The following is a 22,753-nucleotide window of genomic DNA, read 5'->3' as shown; positions in this document are numbered from 1 at the left end:
AATCTGAGAACAGATAAAAAAGGAATAAAAGATAAAAATCTGTGAGATTTATCTGTGAGATAAAAAAGGAATAAAACGCAGCCTTGCGAAGCAGCGGAGTTTGACTATCCGGCCGCGGCCGCATTTTGTTCATTTAGTACTATAATTCAGCTTTTACTTGCAGCCGTAGAAGATTGACTACTATAATTCAGCTCAGCTTTTAATTGCGAAATGGGCCCAGCCCGGCCGAGGCGGCCCCGCCCGGCCTCACCACCTAGCCTATAACCTTCCTGGGGCCCGTCCTGACATTTTTTGTTTCAGAGGTTTCCTCCTATCTTTCACCATTCAGGAGATGAGCGCGTGCAGACAAACAAACAAACAAACAAACAAAAACTTTCTTTTATATTGTTGAGGTTTTGAGAATTGTACATATAACATCATTAAAGGTTAAAGGTTTGCCCCCCACTGTTAGTCCACAAGCAACACGTAGGCCCAATAGAATTAGTTATGTCATAGTATGTGTAAGAGTAGGCCATTTCACTAGTAACATCTGCGTTGTGTAAAGAAATAATAAGCTTAGGTCCTTTCATTTTGCGGCCACCCTCCAATTTCTATCTATGGGCGAACTTGATCCCGCGCTCCATTTGGCATCCCTCAGTTTGTTACGCTTTGGCCGCCAGCAGCGTTCGCTGCCCTTTGTTTCGCTCGAAACTAGTCGGGTAACCACGAGGTAGGCCTGAAAAGGGGGAGGAGCGCGAGGGTCGAGGTGTGGCTGCATCAAGCAGCACGTCAGAAGGCGGTGCCAACCAGAGCTCGGTGGGCATGGCTTGATAGGGCGTGGCAAGAAACGTCTGGTGAGTTCGAGAGGGTTCGCTGGGCAAGGCTATATAAGTCTTCACACAAAGCCCTTGAACAGGACCTGTCGGTACGGCAGCTGAGAGATGAGATGAGATGAGAAGGGAGAGGCGCTTACGAAGGACTGGCTGAGATGAGATGAGAAGGGAGAGATGCTTACGAAAGGACTTGATGAGGACGGGAGCCAAGTGCTGGTATCAAGAGGACTGGTTGGAAAAGGACACAGAGATGAGAAGGGAGAAGCGCATTGCTCACATGTATTGAACCAGTACGAACTATTCGCTTATTACGTATGCGGCTGAGCCGCGAGTGTAACCGCCAAAGCCAGCCTACCGTCCACCCTGTGATAATCCCGTGCGCAAGAAAGACACGTGGAGAGCTCCTGCCGTCTTTGTTCGTCTCCTTCGCGGTGCGAGTTGGGGACCGGAGGAAGAGCTGCCTGGACGCCATCCCTGAACCATCGACCTGTTCGTCTGCAACCCCGTGTGAGTGTGTCTGAGTGCGACGGGCCCGTTTGTCCAGGGATAAGTTAAGACTGTTTAAGGCTGCACTGTGTATTCTTCTGCTTCTTTTATTGTACAAAGTGTAAATAAATTATGTTATTCCTTTCTTCCCAAATTCGACCGTTTCAGTCATTTCCTCCATTGGGTAAGCGTGGCACGATTAAGAACCGCTCGGATCGGGTTAGTCAATGGTAACGGCTCGGGTCACGGGTCGCTACCGCTCGGCGTTTCCACTAACACCCGTGATTCGGGCGGGGCTTATTTCCTCGTTTCCGGTCAGCGTTAGTTCTTAGGTAATAGCGAATTAATAGTCCGAAAACCCTATTTAACGCTGCCCGGGAAGGATGTCATAGGTCCCAGGTCCCGTCGGCTAGTAAAAGACAAGGGGACTAACCCCCCCACCCCCTTGGTAAGGGGAAAGGCCGGCGTTAAGATCCGCAACATTTGGTGTCAGGGGAGTGGGATTGGACCCGAAGTGCGCCTAACGCACTCAAAATTACGAGCATCCGAAATTTCATTATTAACATCCAAATTAAAATCGTGCCATGGATAACCAAGACGGCCGGATGCCGCTGGGGGTAAATGAGGAGGTAGAGGAGGAATTATAATGAATAACCCAGGACCCCCGGGAAGAATGGGAAGAAGAGGAGAGCTTTGATGAGGGTGCAGCAGTAGGGGTAGCAGGGGAAGAAAATGGCGGCACCTCGCACGTGGCGGCGAGAGCCGAGCCCGCGATGCCAGTACACATGCAACTATTCTTGGCCCAAATAAAGGAGATGAATGCGAAAATGGACGCCCAAGGTGACAAATCCACCAAATAAATGAAAGAAATGAAGGGCGAGCTGAAGAATGACATAAATAAAATAAATGGGAGAATGGACATTCAAGAAAAAAAAATGGATGCCATGGGTGGCCAAATGAAAGACGGGTTAAATAATTTGGAAAACAAAATGGACGCCCAAAGTAACAAATCCACCCGGGAATTGAAAGAGGTAAAACACGAATTGGAAAACAAAATGGGTGGCCAAATGAAAAAATGAAAGACGGGTTAAAAGGGTTTGGTAACAGAATAGGTGGCCAAATAAAAGAGATGGGGAAAGACATAAGGCGCAGGTCGAGCGGGAAAGTCGCATTGGTACGCGATGGGGTAGCGCGACGTGAGGAACGCTTGGAAAGCGAGGTGGAGCAAAGCGCAGTTAAGTGGACCGGAATAGAAATCGCGACTCAGGGTATAGAAAAGCCGACGGCCGCCGAATTAGAAGAGAAAATTTTAAGCACGCCGGCGGTCGTCGAGCTTAATAAAGAAAAAGAAATTATAATTGAAATTGGGGTTGAGGAGACGGCAGGGTTAGTACATGTATCACGGGAGATTGAGATGGAATGTACTCAAAGTCTGGATTCACATCATGATGTCATGCTGCCTAACCCCAATGATAGTTTGCAGGTGCGGTTGGAGAGGAGAATCCCAAAGGTGAGAAGGGTTGTGTATGGCGCGAAAAGGTTTGGCGCGAAAGTGTTTGGCGGGAAAACATTTTTCGCGCGCTTGGGATCGCGACATCACCCGGGCGCTCGTGGAAGGTCTATGGTGCGCTGTGTGAAGGTGAATGGCATGCGTGTGCGAACGGCACCGAAGCGCTAGTGTGAAACCGAGAGTGAGAGTGAATGCACAGCGGAGTGTATGTGGGAAGAGTGTGTTGAAGAAGAGTGTGAAACGGAGTGCGACACAGAGTGTGAGTTGGCCGGAGAGAATGTGTGGGATTGCACACCAGAGCGTGTGATTGGGTGTGCGACAGGAGATTGCACACCCGTGGGTAGGTGTGCGCTGATTGGGTGTGTGCAGGAGTGCACACCCATGGGTGTTACAGAGTGTTACGTGGTCCTCCCGGTGACTACCTGGTCTCGGTGACCCCCGGACCGTGAGAGGAACTCCGCCAGAAAGATTTATTATGTATGTGCTTTCGTAACGCAATCAATATGAATTCCAACCAAGAAAAAACCCCACACCAAGGATCCGGAATAATCAATGATATATTCCCCGAGCAATCAACCATCAACAATCCGCAATCAATAGTACAAAGATGTAAACTCATCTACATTAACTCTAAGATGGCCATCTTATACATTCCTCACGTGAGCCCCACTCCCGACTCCCTCCATGGTCAATGTCTCTCACAATGTCTCCGTACTCCTGTAGTTCGATCTCCACACGTGGGCGGTTGAACGGACCCTTTCTGACGTGCTTTCACCGGGCACGTGAACAACGGCTGCAGCACGCACCTCCTGGCCAAGCAAAGCGGGTAATGTAAAGCAGGCAAAGCAACATGCGGCTTGCCCAGCGCGCGCGGCCCAAGGAGCGACCCGTACGCGGCCTTGTAGACGGCGAGGCGAACTGTGCCAGCTGCTTGGTTCCGTGCACGAACCCACAGTGACCTGACGTGTCAAAGGGTAGTTACACGTCCCGGTAACTCCTCTCGCCAGACGGGCTTTGAAACGCCGATTCTCTTACGTTGCTCAATCGATACCGCTCGCGTCCGAGCTTGGCGAGGAAGAAGAAGAATTGTCGCGTCTCCAGGACCTCGTGTCTTTTCTTCTTCCGTTTCCGGTCTCCTTTTTCTCAGAAGGACTCCTGACCCTTTAATCACAACAACCTTTAATCGACTACACATTGATAAGCAAAGCCCGGAATAGCAATTCACATACATTCACATAAATATGTAACACTCCCCCCCTTCAAGAAAGAAAGTTTGAACCCAGCGAAAACTTTCTTTGCCGGCCAACTTGGATAAACAAACCAGATAACTCACCCCCCCCCCCCCCAACTCATCAGTTCCCCCCGGGCACAGTCATCACTTAAAAATAAAGCAACAAAATTTCACACGATCCCCGAGATTAATTCCCTCTGGACCAAGCGTCAACCACTTCTAGTTTCTCTTGAATGACGGTTAAGAGGTGGTGACCAAAGCCCCCAAATTTAAACCTCTCTATAGCACTTTTTCGGGAGGCCCAGCGGAATATTCCCTACATGGACGCCTTAAGGAATGTGGAGTTCACGGTTAGTCCGGGGAGGAAAGTTCATTACATGGACGCCTTTAAGAACGTGGAGTTCACGGTTAGTCCGTGCAGGAAAGTTCACTACCTGGACGCCTTTAAGAACGTGGCGTTCACGGTTAGTCCGTGTAGGAGCCCCGGCTCGGCGGCTCCCCCGTATATAGTGCTTCAACTCTCCAGACTCCTAACCGTTACGGTGGGACCCCTTGTCCCAGCCGTTACCTGACTGGCGGTCTCTTTCTCGGCCAGTGCTCTGACATTCATTCTTTCGGGAGGTGCCGTAACTCTGGGAGCCTCCATAGTAATATCGGCTGCTGCCAACCCCAAAACTACTGCCAGGTTGTCCTCTTCTGTAGACCTCTCGACGCCTACGAAAGGCCTTCCCTACTGTTATGGTCCGACCCTCCAAATCCTTACCATTCCAATTCTTCTCTGCCTCCCTGGCGTCTCTTGTGCTTGCAAACGTGACAAAGCCGAACCCTCTTGACCGTTGCGTTTCCCTGTCTTTTACCACCCGCACTTCCACCAGCGGCCCATATCTGTTGAAGACAGAGGTCAGAACTTCTTCCTCTGTGTTGAAGTTCAGTCCCCCTACAAATAACTTGGAACTTTTGTCGCCATCCCGAGCTGGTGGGGTGTTATTTTCCCTGCTGTGCTCTTTACCAACCCTCGGGTTACCATAAATTTGCCCCCCGGCCAAATCATTCCCAATAATCACAGATACTCCCTCTACAGGAAGCGTGGCTTGTAAACCGACGGTGACCGGTCCTGACACCAAATCGGATTCCAAATGGATGACATGAAGTGGGGCACTAACACAGCCGCCGATCCCTTGTAACCGAACACTATCACCAGTTGCGGTACTCTTTGACAATGGCAAAATGCCTTCAAGCATTAAGGATTGATGGGCTCCTGTGTCCCTCAACACCCTAACCGGTCTTGGGTTAGTCAAGTCTCCCTTGAGTGAGACCAACCCCTCATAAATAAATGGTTGGTAACTCTTCTGTGGGCGATTTCTTACGTTTGCCATCGCATTCGGAGTTGTACTAGTCGGACTCCGCTCTGGGTCTTCCCTTTTCATGAGGTAACAACTGGACATCAAGTGTCCAGGTTTCTTGCAAAAAGCGCAAGTAGGCCCGGAGGAAAAACTCGTAGTCTGCCTCGGGCCCCCCGAAAAATACGTTTGTCTTGGGCCCGCAGCCCTCTGATTTCGAACAGGTGGGGTATCCGCGTTGTCCCCATAATCCTCTCGAGGCCGCCGCCATGTATTGTCGTTCTCCGCACCTGCTGTTCCCCACCTCCCCTGCGGAGATCTAGGCGAGGAGTTAGGTTGGTGGACCCCTATCCGGTGTGTTAAGGCATAATCATCTGCCAGGGTGGCTGCGTCCCACAACTTCGGTACTTTCTTTTCCTGCAGGTACACTTTGATGTCCTCGTGGACACACTGTTGAAATTCCTCCACCAGGATCAAGTCACGCAATGCTTCGAAGTCGTTCCCGACTCCTTTTGACTCACACCACCGATCAAACATGTTTTCTTTCACTCTAGCAAACTCCACATGGGTCTCACTCTCCCTCTTCCTGGCATTCCTGAATTTTTGCCGGTAAGCTTCCGGAACCAACTCATAGGCTTTGAGGATGTGCTTCTTCAATACCTCATAATCTGCACATTGGTCCATTGGTAGCGCCGAATAAATCTCTTGAGCTTTTCCCACCAGCACACTTTGCACTAGTATGGTCCAGGCCTCCTCCGGCCAGTTTAACTGTCGAGCCACTTTCTCAAAGTGTGGAAAAAATTTCGCGACTTCCTTTTCACTGAAGGGTGGAACCAGCCTCACATGTCTGCCCACATCCCAGGTGTTCTGGCTAGGTGTCGACCCCGTCAGCAAGGGTGGTACCTCTCCCCGTTCTCTCATTAACTCCAGCTCCTTGAATTTAATTTCTTGCTGAAGCTCCATGTCACGTTCCTTTAATTCCCTTTCCGCTTTTCTCTCCTCTGCTTCGAGGTCCCTTGCAGCTCTCCTCTCCTCTGCTTTTCTCCCTTCTAACCTTTCCTGGAGTTCTCGTTCCACTCTCCTTTCTTCTGCTTGTTTCTCTTCTCTCCTCTCTTCTGCTTTCCTTTCTTCTTCTGCTCTTTCCTTTTCTGCTTTCCTTTCTTCTTCTTTAATCCGTTCCTGGCTCCGTAATTGCAACTCCAGTTTCCGGAGCTCAACGTCTTCTGGTTCTTCGGGTAGCCACTGCCAGGCTAACTCGTCCCATGTTCCTAATCCCACCATAGACTGTATCACCGTGGTCTGCAACTCTGCCTTCCTCAAATTAGTTCGGACCTCCAAGTTAAAATGTTTGGCCAATTTCAAGAGGTCCGCTTTTAGTAACGCTCGGAACTGTGCCTCACTCGGTGTTACCGCAAAGTTCTGTGCAACAAACGCCATGGTGACTATCGCAAGACTTTACCACAATTTCTCCAAAATTTACCAATTAATAATTAATTAATAAATTTTAATTAATAAAAACTATTATTTTATTATGTTATACAATTTTAAATCCCGGACGTAGACCCAATTGCGAATCCGCAAATCGTAATTTGGACGAGCCCCCAATTCTGTTACGTGGTCCTCCCGGTGACTACCTGGTCTCGGTGACCCCCGGACCGTGAGAGGAACTCCGCCAGAAAGATTTATTATGTATGCGCTTTCGTAACGCAATCAATATGAATTCCAACCAAGAAAAAACCCCACACCAAGGATCCGGAACAATCAATGATATATTCCCCGAGCAATCAACCATCAACAATCCGCAATCAATAGTACAAAGATGTAAACTCATCTACATTAACTCTAAGATGGCCATCTTATACATTCCTCACGTGAGCCCCACTCCCGACTCCCTCCGTGGTCAATGTCTCTCACAATGTCTCCGTACTCCTGTAGTTCGATCTCCGCACGTGGGCGGTTGAACGGACCCTTCCTGACGTGCTTTCACCGGGCACGTGAACAACGGCTGCAGCACGCACCTCCTGGCCAAGCAAAGCGGGTAATGTAAAGCAGGCAAAGCAACACGCGGCTTGCCCAGCGCGCGCGGCCCAAGGAGCGACCCGTACGTGGCCTTGTAGACGGCGAGGTGAACTGTGCCAGCTGCTTGGTTCCGTGCACGAACCCACAGTGACCTGACGTGTCAATGGGTAGTTACACGTCCCGGTAACTCCTCTCGCCAGACGGGCTTTGAAACGCCGATTCTCTTACGTTGCTCAATCGATACCGCTCGCGTCCGAGCTTGGCGAGGAAGAAGAAGAATTGTCGCGTCTCCAGGACCTCGTGTCTTTTCTTCTTCCGTTTCCGGTCTCCTTTTTCTCAGAAGGGCTCCTGACCCTTTAATCACAACAACCTTTAATCGACTACACATTGATAAGCAAAGCCCGGAATAGTAATTCACATACATTCACATAAATATGTAACACAGAGGATGTAACAAAGAGTGTGCGCGAAGGTGTGCGATGGCCAAGTGTGTAACAGAGGGTGCGAGTGGTATGAGTGTGCCAAGGTGTGCGTGAGGATGTGTGGTAATGGAATGTGCGAAGGGCGTGAGTGCGCCTGAGTGATGTGCACCGGAGTGTGCGGGGAACGAGTGTGCACAGGAGAGTGCAGTAAGGGGGTGTATGGGAAGCGCTGGAGTGCCTCGATGTGCAAGTATGGAAAGGGTCACGTGGTGTGAGAATGCGACTCAAGCATCGACCGAGACCGGAGGGTTAGCGTTTAGGCCAACGTATAGCCGACGCGAGCTCTCGGGGCGTGGTGCGCTTTGTGTGCTGCGGGGGCCGGCGGGGATCGTTGCCGCGGCGGCATACATGATTCGGGCCAGGCCCCGCCCTGTATGGTCGGTGCCATGCCTTGGCAAAAGAGGCAAACGGCACAGGTTGAGGGGAGGAAGGCGAGGTCAGGCCTTCACCCCCTGGCGGGCGCGGTGCTCCGACCGGGGAAGGTTGGGCCATCGTGCCGGAAACCGAAAGGCTCCACGTAGGGATGGCGCCTGGAACCTCGGCCCAAGCATGCCTCCTCCCCAGAATCGAAAATGCCGGACGGACCCAAGCAACAGTAGACCAACCACCCACATGCATTGCTCGGCTTTTCGAAGCTGAGCTATGATGACGAAAATGTATTGCCGCACCGATAGGCTCGAGTGGAGTAGACGATTAGCAATGATGTTGGCGAATGGTAGCTTTACCATTCTTTTTTTTATGGGGCACATGAGCTTCAGATTATGGGGAAGGCAGTGTAAACTATCCGAGGGCGGGCTAGGATATTGTTAGGGATTTAGAAAAATGACAGTAGGGACAAGATTTAAGTAGAGACATTTGTACAAGTAGAGGGGACGTAGTCAGATTAGATGGATGTTAATGACGAGGGAGTGCTTAGTGTAAGGGAAGACGGGAAAGCACGAGTTTTAGAGGGAAGTAGTTAGTTAGATGATGTGATGCTGATGCTGTGTGTATGAGCTTGAGAATGAGAATCTTTGTGGTGAGCGTGAGCAAATGAGGAATTGAATGAAATTGTTTGTGGATGAACTTGCGCAAATGAGGCATTGGTCGGGGATGACCCGAGGTGATGTATGAATGTTGTATTGAGGACATGTGTAATGGTGTTGAGTGAATGGGCTTGCATGGTGTGCAAGTGGAGAACAGTTGTGTGGAATAAATGGTGTGGAGTAAGTGGTGTGGAATGAGTGGTGTGGAGTGCATGGTGCGAAGGAGTGGATGGGGGAAGATGGACCCCTTCACGAATACCCAGGGAGGGTAGTTTAAAGTTAGGTAGGGGGTTTAGGTAAATTTATTGGATATTGACATCTGTGGTGCAGATAGTAGCAAGGTATTGCTTTGAGGGGTGCATAAGTCTGTGGAAATGGCTGGGCGTGTGGGCTTAATTTGTGAGTATGGTTATTCGGGCACTCCGCCGCTGGTAGTTTGTCGGCCAGGTGAGGCAGCAGGTAGGCTCTGGGAGCCAGTTAGAGTCAGAGTAGTGTTCAGTGGGGCCCGAGGATCCTAGGAGAGGACCCGGGTAGCCCAATGCCAGAGAGGGCATCAGAGGGATGAGAGAGCCAGGAGGGGCCTTCCCCGATTTAGGGTAGTTGTAAGGAGCATGGTAAGCTCGGGTGGCGACTTCAGTGGCGGAGGTGCGCAGGTAGGTAGACCTGCTGGTAGAGCCACACGCCCCAGCCCCGAAATTGTGTGAAGGCACAGGGAGAAAAATTGGGGAGTGAGACCCAAATTGGTAGGGCACCACAGGGTGGGTCAATGGGAATTGGTTTTTAGAACCACATAGTGTAAAGAGGCCAATTTAATTGGCAGGGCAAGACCCCGGGTAGTTTAAATGAGTTAATGTCAACTAGAGTATAGTTGGGATGAAATCTCTTCGCACCATTCGCATTCCGCATCCACTCACCAAGGTGACAGAACTCCACACCAGATTTTGTGAGCTGTTTGGAATGTAAGACGCATCTCGACGTGAGTTTGACATTGTGATATTCCATCTCTTCCTTCTTGGGGGGATTGGGTGATGAATTTGGAGTAGAGGGGGGATAGAAAAGACAAGACGTATCGACGAATTTGTAAAGTGTAAATACAGGGAACGGCAAGGGTAGTGTAGGCTGACATGGGGTGTTACGAACGGTTAGGGTCGAGCTTTCTCCGCTCGCTCTCCCATGGTCCTCATGTTGCATTGCCTTGTATTGTGTGTACCTTTGCACCCTTGCCCCCACTAAACTCTCTGCTTTGTCTTTCCTCCCCACCCATGGACCCATTATTTTTGTTGAGGGGAGTGTGCAGGAACCCTGAGCTGTGTGGCTGCACTTTTGTGCTGCACTCTGCTACCTCTGGCTGCACCAGTACACCTATGGACCGCATGTTCTGTGGCCTGGCACATTTGCTGGAGCAAACAATTGCTGCAAACGTTATCATACCCTGCGGACCACTGTTTTTAAGTGGCGTCAAAGTCACGCAGATGGACCATGAGATTGGACCTGCTGAAATAATAAAAAACGGACACGGTTTGTGCACTTTTTTATTTACTCCCGTGTGTCAGGAAGGAAGATCTCAAGTTTTATTATGGCACACCGAAGATGAAGCAGGAAGACACAAGACGCAGCAGCCCAGCAGCCAGCATTTATTGTGAATTAATGTGCATTTTTTGATGATTGTGCATGATTGTGCATTTGGGTGCATTTTCTATATGGTGTATTGGTGCAGTGTATTCTGTGTTTCTCTCTTCCAAAATTTATTTCCCAACAAAAGAACAGGTACTGGGTTAAAGAGATGTAAATAATTAGTTTAGTCTTGTAAATAACAGGCTCCCCACCGGCTTTATGTGTAGTTTGAGAATTCTTTCTGTAATTCAGTTAGCCGTGGGTGTGAATCCGTTAGTTAGTACACAACGCAGTAGGTGGGACATATCTAGTGTCGTAAAACTGTCACACACAGGGTGTTAGATTAAATGTAGAGGGGAACCACATCTAATTGTCACACATAAGTTAAAAAGTAGTCCTGACCCTTGCTAAAAACCGGTCGTGCTCACTTGTGTGGGTTCGGCTCGGGGACGAGCCTGGCGAAGGAGGGGGGCAGTGTTGAGGTTTTGAGAATTGTACATATAACATCATTAAAGGTTAAAGGTTTGCCCCCCATAGTTAGTCCACAAGCAACACATAGGCCCATTATAATTAGTTATGTCATAGTATGTGTAAGAGTAGGCCATTTCACTAGTAACATCTGCGTTGTGTAAAGAAATAATAAGCTTAGGTCCTTCCATTTTGCGGCCACCCTCCAATTTCTATCTATGGGCGAACTCGATCCCGCGCTCCATTTGGCATCCCTCAGTTTGTTACGCTTTGGCCGCCAGCAGCGTTCGCTGCCCTTGGTTTCGCTCGAAACTAGTCGGATAACCACGAGGTAGGCCTGAAAAGGGGGAGGAGCGCGAGGGTCGAGGTGTGGCCGCATCAAGCAGCACATCAGAAGGTGGTGACGGTGAGGGCAACAGCCAACCAGAGCTCGGTGGGCATGGCTTGATAGGGCGTGGCAAGAAACGTCTGGTGAGTTCGAGAGGGTTCGCTGGGCAAGGCTAGATAAGTCTTCACACAAAGCCCTTGAACAGGACCTGTCGGTACGGCGGCTGAGAGGTGAGATGAGATAAGAAGGGAGAGGCACTTACGAAGGACTGGCTGAGATGAGATGAGAAGGGAGAGGCGCTTACGAAAGGACTTTATGAGGATGGGAGCCAAGCGCTGGTATCAAGAGGACTGGTTGGAAAAGGACACAGAGATGAGAAGGGAGAACCGCATTACTCACGTGTATTGAACCAGTACGAACTATTCGCTTGTTACGTACGCGGCTGAGCCGCGAGTGTAACCGCCAAAGCCAGCCTACCGTCCACCCTGTGATAATCCCGTGTGCAAGAACGACACGTGGAGAGCTCCTGTCGTCTTTGTTCGTCTCCTTCGCGGTGCGAGTTGGGGACTGGAGGAAGAGCTGCCTGGACGCCATCCCTGGACCATCGACCTTTTCGTCTGCAACAGCAACCCCGTGTGAGTGTGTCTGAGTGTGACGGGCCCGTTTGTCCAGGGATAAGTTAAGACTGTTTAAGGCTGCACTGTGTATTCTTCTTCTTCTTTTATTGTACAAAGTGTAAATAAATTCTGTTATTCCTTTCTTCCCAAATTCGACCGTTTCAGTCATTTCCTCCATTGGGTAAGCGTGGCACGATTAAGAACCACTCGGATCGGGTTTAGTCATTGGTAACGGCTCGGGTCACGGGTCGCTACCGCTCGGTGTTTCCACTAACACCCGTGATTCGTGCGGGGCTTATTTCCTCGTTTCCGGTCAGCGTTAGTACTTAGGTAATAGCAAATTCATAGTCCTAAAACCCTATTTAACGCTGCCCGGGAAGGACGTCATAGGTCCCGGATCCCGTCGGCTAGTAAAAGACAAGGGGACTAACCCCCCCTTGGTAAGGGGAAAGGCCAGCGCTGGGATCCGCAACAATATATATAATAATATAAATAAATAAATAATATAATAGAAATATAGAAATAGAAGAAGATAGATAGATAATAATATTTAATGTATTTATAAATAATATGAGGGCAAAATAGCAATTTACAATTGACAGTAGAAGAAATAAAAGGGCAGTGACATGGGGGCAATAAAAGGGCAATATTACATGCTGTAAATGTAATTTTAAAAAACGATAAAATAGAATATAACAATAAATAATATATAAATAAAATAAAAATAAATAATAACTAAAAATAATTCATAGAACATCTTACCCCATGCACTCTTGAGAAACAAGCACTTTGGCGGAGTCTGCGAGCAACTAATTTGATTGGTTGAGATGATGTAAAATGCTGTAATAATTTGTCCAAGTACTGCTAACCGGAAGTGTTTTGAAAGTTCAAAAAAGGTGATTCATGTTCTACAATGTTCAACTATATTATAGTGTTCAAGTAGGTAATTCATTTGAAATAACATAAAAAATTTAAAGGTTGTAGAAAAACATATTTGGACGTTTACCACCGTTGATGCAGCTTCTTTTACACCACCTTATTTAACACATTACATTAGTTATTTGTGCCTGTTTTTTGTGTACTTTATGACATCCTTGAAAACAGTAAGTTATCCTGTTTGGAATGATTGTCAATTTTGTCTGATTGCCAGACATGCAGACAGAGTAACAAACTTATCTCACTTCTCTCTGTGCATGTGCGATCGGGACAAATTCAGAGGCAAAGTACTGCTAAACTACAGGTTTGTTTTCCGATTCATGTTCAAAATATACCATTAAATTGAAATTAGTTGTCCCTCAATCATAAACTGACGTTTGTAGACAGACAGACAGACAGACAGTACAGACAGACAGACAGACAGACAGAGGTGAAACAATTGCTTAACCTCGCTTTTCGCTTCACGTACGTGTGGTAAAAAAACAACTTTTATCTCGCGCCATTTTCCGATGGATACAACGTGCTGAAATGTACGAGAAAAACAAACAATTCGTTTGGAGTGAACCAAAACTTATCAGAAAAAAATTAACAGAATGAGAAAATCAAATAAGCCTGGACCTATAAGCAAAGTGTGCAAGAATCAGCAGTATGGACCAATCAAGTCAAGCCAGGCAGTGGACATGTTCTACACGTGGTTTTCACAAATAACCAAGCATAAAGTTCATAAACAATATTTTAAGCAAAACACAACAAGAGCAGAAAAACCACGATACTTCAGGATATTTCATAGATCACAATAATCAAACTACGTACCACCCCATCATCTATTTAGTCTATACAAGTCAGGAGACGACGATGGTTCACGAGCGAGCGGTATTATCTGTTATGAGACTAGTTAGCTACACAATACCGAAAATTCGGTTCGATTCCGACAACTTTTAAAATTTGACCTTTGTGATCTTGAAATGTCAAAACGAAGGTTACTGACCTTGAAATGAGATAGAAAATAATGTATAATCAGTTATGAGGTTTGTTAGCTATACAATACCGAAAATTCGGTTAGATTCCGACAATTTTGAAACTTTGACCTTTGTGACCTTCAAAGGTCAAAGGTCGAAGATTCTGAAATTTGTTGGAAAACTTGTATTTCATGATGTATGTGATAATATAAAAACGTGTACGACATTTCACCCTATTAGACAGTGGGCCCAGACATCAATATCCCTTCAGATTTGTGATTCCATGACCTACATCTGGGGTGGGAGGGAAAATGGTGGCAAATGATAGCCTATAGGGCCTAAAACAACATACTCTTTTTCACACGCGCAAATTTTGCGCATGCGCGAAAACCGACCGCTCAAATTATTCGTACATACATACATACGTGTATTAATGCATACGATGTGTACGTTATATCCATGTACATGTACATTATCTAACAAAATAACACTTAGAATTCAAAATAGAATGAGGTAACATAAAATCATGCAATAGACCAGTTTACAAACACATTCAAATTTCTCGCCAATGACTGCAAGGATTGCTGGAGGTCTATTGGGTTGAAATAGATGTGTGCAAAAACTGAGATGTGTGCAAAAACTGAGATGTGTGCAAAAACTGAGATGTGTGCAAAAATTGTGAATTTTCGTATTTTTTCTTTTGAAATTCAATTGCTCGTAGACTGGTCTATTGGGTTGAAAAGAGGATTGGGTTGGAAAGAGTATTAACTAACCAACCTGTAAGTGGAAATGCGGGGCATGGGGGGAGGGAGGGGGTACAACACCACAGGTTACTCCAGTGCCACTGGTAACTCCACTTAATCATCCCTATCATCGTCATCTATGCTTAAACAGTTACTTCTGGCACACTTGGACAGTTCAGGGGGGGGGGGGGGGAGGAGGGGAGTACTCATACGCAACAGGTTATTCCAGTGCTACTGCTAACTCCAGTTCATTGTCACAATCAGTTCATTGTCGCTACAGTAGAACATCTGACGAGGCTTTCTCTTTTTCTGTTGCCGGTGACTCTGCACACCACAGTTTTTTTTCCTTCTGACACAGAATACAAATGTTTGGCAAAACATACTTTGACCTACCGGGCACTGAAGGTCGATCGAAACTGGAGCGAAGAACCCGTCTCTTTTTTGCTGGTGGTACATCTTCTTCAACAGTTTTTCCACCATTGTCATCTTGGGATGTGGATGCTGTAGAAGAAATAAACAAAGATAAAAATTATCAACACACACAGAAAAAATATTGAAAATGGAAACCCCTTAAAACCAAACAAAGGGCCCTACCTTAGTATAGGCAATCAGCATTTAGTCCCTACCGTGCTGACATTTGACGGTTACTTTTGTACATATAAGAGCTTGAAAAAGTTGAAGGGTAATTGTCAGGTAATGTGATGCGCAGTGGGGATGAGGTTTATGTGTCTCATCATCAAATTATCATGGAGGTATGGGGTACCTATGCTATGTCTGCGCACATAGGTCCTAGGATGTTACGTCAAAAATTAAAAGTAAACCAAACTTCAATAAAAAAAATAATTAGGATTGCGTGATATAAATTATTCCAAAGAACATTGATGCAAAAAATCCGAACAAAAAACTCACATTGAGCTTCATTTCTTGGAGGGAACATTAACCACCTTTAGAGGCCATTTTTCCCCGCAAGCGGGGGTTGGCCTTTTTCGGGCACCGTGGTTGTTGTTGTTTTTTGGTCCCCTTTTTGAAGCAATGTTTTACGGCCGGATGCCCTTCCTGACGCCAACCCTTTTTGCCGCCTTTAATGACAAGCAGGGAATTACCAGTGAACTGGTACTCAATTTGCCGACCTCGGAAGGAATGACAGGCTGAGTCAACCCCCCTGGCGTTAATTCAGCGATCGACTGGGATTCTGAACCCAGGATCCTAGGGTATCCTAAGCCGGCACCCTAGCCGCTAGCCCAACACCAGGGTTCTTGGAGGGAACATTGCCATTTCATTTTAGATCCACCATCATTTTTCTGTTGTGCATCTCTTTCTGTGCACCCATACTCATTTACACGCATTTTGCAATCTATTTGGGGAAACTGTGAGCTTTTCTGGTCACATCTTGAAAAAATGATAAATCCTCATTGCATTGCAATTTTATCGCCAATTTTTTAATGAATCTGAATGACAAAATCGTTACTAAAATAATCACGTGTGTTGTGCCTTCTCTTCTATCGTATTCGTGCATTTACACAGAATCGCAGATGCACAGACATAGTTCTAGGTGCCTGCAGGTAGATCTACATCAACCATGTAAGAAAATTGACAACCACTACTAGTATAGGCACTAGTATACTATTAGTAACACTAGACAATCGAACTGGTTAGAACTAGATCTAGGTCTAGTCGACTACATCATGAACTACAGCCTTAAATTTACCTTTGGAAGCTGCTGCATCAGCTTTCTTTTTCATGCTCTTCATAGTTCTTTCAATTCGCTGAGAATCCGTAAAGTGTGCGCAACAGGTCTGATGAAATCCACCATGATCAGGTAGCGGGGATACACTGTCACTGTAGCCTGCACCGCTGCTGCCACTGGCGGCACCGCTGCTGGAAGCAGAGTGTCGAGCAACGTAGTCTCTCACGTTTTTTGCCTGCGGACCATCCAGTCTTCCATTTCGTCACATATTCTGAAAAGCGTGCCCATGTCTTGCCTGAAAATGGTGAAACTTTTCACGTTTTGGACGGAAATATGCACATAAAACACACTTTTTCGTGCGTATTTTCTTCGTTTGAAGAAGTTCCGTCTTCCTCACTGGTGGCCGCCATGTTGGATCACGCGCTAAGCTACGGCGACTGTCATTGGCTAATTAATCAATGATCGATCAAACGTGTCTTCTGATTGGCTATTTTTTTGTTCCAAGCTACGTGAATATTTCCACACAGATATAGTGAATTTTTTTTTTTTTTTTTTTTTTTTTAAATACACAGAGTCGAGGCTCGTGAAAGAGCTAACATTTATCAAACAAACAAATCAAACAAACAAGTAAACAAACTATATAAAAATGGGAGCGGTCGACAAGATGGGGAGAGAAGGGGAGGAAGCACACAAACACAACATTTGAGGGCGGGGACATCGGAAGATGTGTGGGAGGCAGAGGGCCTGGGGGGAGGCAGGATAGGTATAAAACGAAAGGACACCAAGGACTTCCAGGAAAGAAAACAAAAGTCACCTCATAAAAGTGGATTTGGGGTGAAATTAGCGGGGGTAGAAAAGATCAAGGTTTTGGATTGGGGAAGATAAGAGATGGTGGTGAACAGCCGTTTTAAAGACCTGGAGGGAGGAGTGGGATTGAAGAGAGTGAGGGAGTTTGTTCCAGAGATGGGAGAAAAGAGGAATGAAGGAGTGAAGGTGAGCAGAGAGTCTTGATTTTGGCAGTTTAACCATAAGAGGGTTGCAGAGAGATCTTGTGCGACCTGCAGGAATATTTGGGGGACAGAGCCCAGAGAGAGCTGGAGGAGCAAGGCCGGAGAGGAGTCGGTAGAAGACGGAAAGACCACCAACCTGCCTGCGGTGAGTAAGTGAAAGGCCCTCGGAGATAGCGTCATCGCGGGAGATTCCAATGATTCTGAACGCTTTGGTTTCAACAGCGTGAAGACGAGCTAGGTGTGAGGCAGGAGCACCAGCCCAGAGGGGAGAGTAGTATTCCATTGAGCTGCGGATGAAAGCCTTGTATGTGGTGAGGAGCTCAGGTGTGCCAAGGAAGGATTTCGCACGACGGAGGATGCCCAGTCGGCAACTGGCTTTGGAGGCCAGCTTGGAAATGTGGTTTTCCCAGGAAAGATCATGGCAGATAGTGAGACCCAAAACCTTGAGTGACAGAACTTCTTGGAGAGGATTATTCAGAAAGTAGATGGGAGGGTTGTCCAGTCGGTCTTTTCGGAGAGACATCGTAAGAGTGTGAGATTTGTCAGGATTGAAAGACATGTTCCACTTGTTTGCCCAGTCTGTGATTTTGTCCAGGTCTGCAGAGAGTGAGGAGGCTGCAGACTGCCGATCTGAGGGATGAGGAATGGAGCGGCAGAGAGTGGAGTCATCAGCAAAGAGATAGAGAGGATTTTCAAGAGAGTCAGAGAGATCATTGATGAAGACCAGAAAAAGCACAGGGCCCAGAACACTGCCTTGGGTAACTCCAGCCTGAACAGGAAGAGGGGATGAGAGAAACCCATTCAGTGCCACACGTTGACTACGACGAGAGAGGAAGTCTGCCAGCCATGCGTGGAGATTTCCATGGATACCAAAGGAGGAAAGTTTGGTGAGCAGAGCGAGGTGCCAGACCGTATCGAAGGCACGTGATATGTCGAGGGAGACAGCTCTAATTTCCTGTTTGGCATTGAGGACCTCCATCCATTGTTGAGACAGCAGAAGCAGCATGTCCAGAGTAGAGTGACCTGGTCTGAAACCAAATTGATGATCAGAGATGAAGCCATTGGAGAAGAGGAAAGATTTCATATCCGAAGCAATGATGGATTCCATGACTTTGCTGATAATTGGGAGAAGGCTGATTGGTCTGTAGTTGCTAGGATCTGTTTTTGCACCTTTTTGTGCAAAGCGGTGACGTTGGCTGATTTCCAAGAAGATGGCAGTTGACCTTGAGCAAAAGAGAGGGGGAAGAGAACAGAGAGAGGGAGTGAAAGAGCGGAAGACAGGATTTTAGGACCCGTGGGCTGATGCTGTCAGGTCCAGTTGCAGAATCAGAGTCAAGGGTTGACAGAAACTTTTCCATCTTGTCAGGAGGAAAGGACACGGAGTCCAGGAGCAGCTGGGTACGACTGGGTACGGTGGGTACAGAGAGGGATGGGTTTGGGACACAAGATTTAGAGGCAAACACAGAGTTGAGGCATTCAGCTTTTTCACGTGCGGAGTCAGCTGTGTAGCCGTTTGAGGTAAGGGAGGGGATGGAGGGGGAACAAACACCAGAAACAGATTTGACCAGACGCCACCAGGATTTGGAAGAGGGAGAGAGATAAGAGAGTTCGGTCTTGAGAACGGAGAGATATTGTTTCCTGGCTCTCCTGAGGGTGGACACACACTTGTTTCGGGCTTTGTGAAAGGAATTGAGATTTCCTTCCATTGGATTTGCTTTCCAGGAGACGAAGGCAAGTTGTTTCTGGGCAACAGCCTCACCACAAGATTCCGTGTACCATGGATGGGAGGAAGGGTATGACATCTGAAGACGAGATGGGATAAATCTGTGCATGAGAGAGAGCAATTTACTTTGGAAGAATTCCCAGGATGAGTTGATGTCAGAGGAGGTAGAGATGGGAGACCAGTCCAGATGATTTATGGCTGCTTGAAGACCGTGCCAGTTGGCCTGAGTGAAATGCCAGACTCGTCGACGCTGAGGAGGCTCCCTGAGAATGGTCAGAGAGATGTCCACTTTAACAAGCACATGATCAGATGAGCCGATTGGAGCAGAAAAAGAGCAGCAGACATTTTCAGGGAAGTTAGTCATAACCAAGTCCAGAAGGGAAGATGCTCCGTTGACTGAGATCCGGGTCGGGAAATTGACAGATTGTGTCAGTCCCAGTGAGTCGCAGAAGTCCTTTTCTGAGGAGCCATGGCTGGTGTGAGCGGTACCCACACCCAGCCAACTGGCATGGTGACAATTGAAATCACCACATATGAGAAAGAGAGAGTTGGGATTAGTTGACAGAAGTTGGTCCATATTATCAGACAGCGAGATGTAGATGGAGTCATCACTGTTTGGTGGACGATACAACACACATATGAACAAGAGGTGGGAGCGAAGGGGAAGCCATAGCCAGAAGTATTCCTGGGGGTGAGGTGGAGAGAGTGCAGTGCAGGGCGAGTGAGGAAGAGAGTTTTTGATAAAGATAGCAACCCCACCTCTAGGACGAGGCTCAGGTCTATCATACCGGAGGAGGGAGTAACCCGGGAAAGATACTAAGGAATCAGAGACATCATGAAGGAGGAAAGTTTCTGTTAAGCAGATCACGTCTGGTTTGACAGAAGCAACCTGTATGGAGAGATCAATTGAATTTGAACGAAGGCCCCGGATGTTTGAGGTCCATACCGTTAATGAAGAGGAAGGGGGAGCATCGGATACAGAACAGGGGGGAGGAGGGGTAGGGTAAGATGTGGAAAGAGGTGGAAGAGGTGGAAGAGGTAGGGAGAGCTGTTGAAGGTATGTCAGAGATTTCAGAATAGCTCGGAGAAAGGGAAGGATGGGACGGACAAAAGGTTTGATGGTGATTGGGTGAGGGACAATGAGGTGTTATTTGAGGAGGGGGAAGAGCGAGGCAGAAGGTTGGGGGAGATGGAGGTGAGAGTTGGAAGAGGGAAGAAGTGGGGAGGACGCTTTGAGGAGGGGGAGTGAGAGGGGGGAAATTGAGAAGAAATGAGGGTGGGGAGATTTGAAGGGGAGGGGCGAGGAGGGAGTTTAGGAGGGAAGGGACAAGGGGAGGGATTTGAAAGGGATGGGATCTGGGGGAGATTTGGAGGGGAGGGGTGAGGGGGGAGTCAAGGAGGGGAGGGGCGAGGGGGAGTCTTGGAGGGGAGGGGTGTGGGGGGAGTTCAGGAGAGAAGGGGAAAGGGGGGAGATTTGAAAGGGATGGGTGATGGGGAGGATTAGGAGGGGAGTGGCAAGGGGGAAGATTTGGAGGGGAGGGGTGATGGGGAAGATTTGGATGGGAGGGGTTATGGGGAAGATTTGGAGGGGAGGGGTGAGATTGGATTTTAGAAAGTGTCCGATTAATGGGAAACGAACATTTATTGCAAAATGAGTTTCTTGTGACCTTCGAGTCAAAAATACGTTTAAGGACGCTGGAGGGAGGATGGAGTGCAGGAGTGTTTAGGGAATGTAGTAAAAAGGCACTATAAGAGATGGAATTTTTTTTTGGGATGGATAGATTTGGTGAGCAAGTCGAAAGCAACCTTTTAAAGAAGAAGAAGAAAAAGGTGTTCTAATATATGACGGAATACAGAACTTGAGGGGAAAGTGTAAACATTATAAGGTTAATAACAGTGAATGTTAACAGTGAACAGTAATAACTGTTATTACAGTAATAACTGTGAACGTCGTTCGAAGAACGAACGAACGAATAAGAACGAATAAACGAATGAGAACTAAGAATAGGAACAGAGAAGGAAATGCATTTTTTTTTTTTGAGTTGATTTTAAACAAGGAAGTAGCCTATGGGGTGAAAAGACTGGGAAAAGCAGAGAACGAAAGTTATTGGAGCACAAAAGACGGACCGCTGAGAGGAAAACGAAGCCTCAAGGTTGTACACTGTACAAGGCCTCAAAAGACACGGCACGATTTAACACGATTTTCTATTCAGGTACGAAAGATTTGCACCGAAAATCTTCCTCGGGACACACGATACGTACAACACCATAAAATAAATACAGTTATAACGAAAATACAAATGGGAACAATTACTTAACTTCGATTTCGATGGAGAGTGTGGACAGGTGCGAATAAACGAAAACCTCGCCGGAATTAAAACCTAACTTACTAATTACAGCACCAAAATCTCGCGTGTGAAAAGTTACTGAACATTTCTTGTAATATTATCTATATTATCAAAAATCATGCCCACCCCATTTGTAGGTCATTCAAGGAAGCTTTCTCTGGAAGAGCTACTTGTCCATATCAGGAAGCGAACAATGTAATAAAACCATCAAAAATCGACTTTTCTAAATTTCGTGACCTTGTGACCTTGTGATCTTGACCTTGGGGCGAAAATGAAAAATCGAGCCCGTGGGGCTAGACACATGACATTGGCCTAACCAAATACCGAAACCCCTGTCAGATTCCACCAAACCCCTCGGAGAAGATGTAGCTTGAACTCGATTACCCCCTAATAAGACATCTTTTTCGGGCGTCGCTCCGCCCACAATGGGCGCAATACGCCCACTCTAGGCAGGACACAACTAGATCATGATATCAACCTCCCACCAAAGTTTCATCACGACCGGATGACATCATCGGGTAGTTATGCTGAAGACAGACGGACACACACACAGACAGACACACACCCATGATGAATATAGTGGTCACTTGATAACTCGTGAACCAAAAATATTTTAGTACCATGTGGTAATGGCGGGCAAGATGACAGAGAGACACGCAGACTCACCTCTTCACTGTCCATCCTGGGTTTGAATCCCGACCAGCTATAAAATGTCATCATGGTGTTTCACAGGTAGAGTTATTCATAGCATATGGAGCAATGATCAGGGGTTTTTGCAATTTCGTTCTTCGTTTTCATTACATACTGGCAGGGGCATTGATCGCTATTGAAAAGTGGGGGTAGGGGAAGAGGGGATATTTGATTATGTTTTTTGTCATTTTCATGAATTTGATATAATCGCATAAATAGTCACCAATTTGACATCTGATATCAAATTTAAAATTGAATTGATGATATATCAGGAAGTTGGAAGAATTCGTATGAAAGAATGACACACAATTCCTCAAAAAATAAAACCTACCAAGATACGAACTTGGAAACCTATAAAAGTACCAACCAATCGGTTGTCTGTGGAGGATTTCACATCAAATAAAACTCATTAACCCTTTGTGTGCTGTATGTTGTTTTGTTATCAAAGTTTTCATCAAAAAACTATATATTTTTTTGTCATTTAAAAAAAAGAAGAATTTTCATCTTGTGACAAATCCGCGACAGCAGCACACAAAGGGTTAAAAGTTTGGGCAGCATCGCCGAACTACAAAATTGACAGAACAAAAATATCCCGTTTGTAATTATTTTCAGACAGTAACTCAATATTGGGTGAAGCTCAGTACTTTGTTCAAACCGAATCTACTGTATTTCACATGATTTTGAAATATCATGCTATATATCGTTATTGGCTCGATCACTCAATG

The sequence above is a fragment of the Myxine glutinosa genome, chromosome 2 (genome assembly GCF_964187855.1).
Source record: "Myxine glutinosa chromosome 2, kmMyxGlut1.1, whole genome shotgun sequence".
NCBI classification, from domain to species: Eukaryota; Metazoa; Chordata; class Myxini; order Myxiniformes; family Myxinidae; genus Myxine; species Myxine glutinosa.
This window is presented reverse-complemented; position numbering follows the sequence as displayed.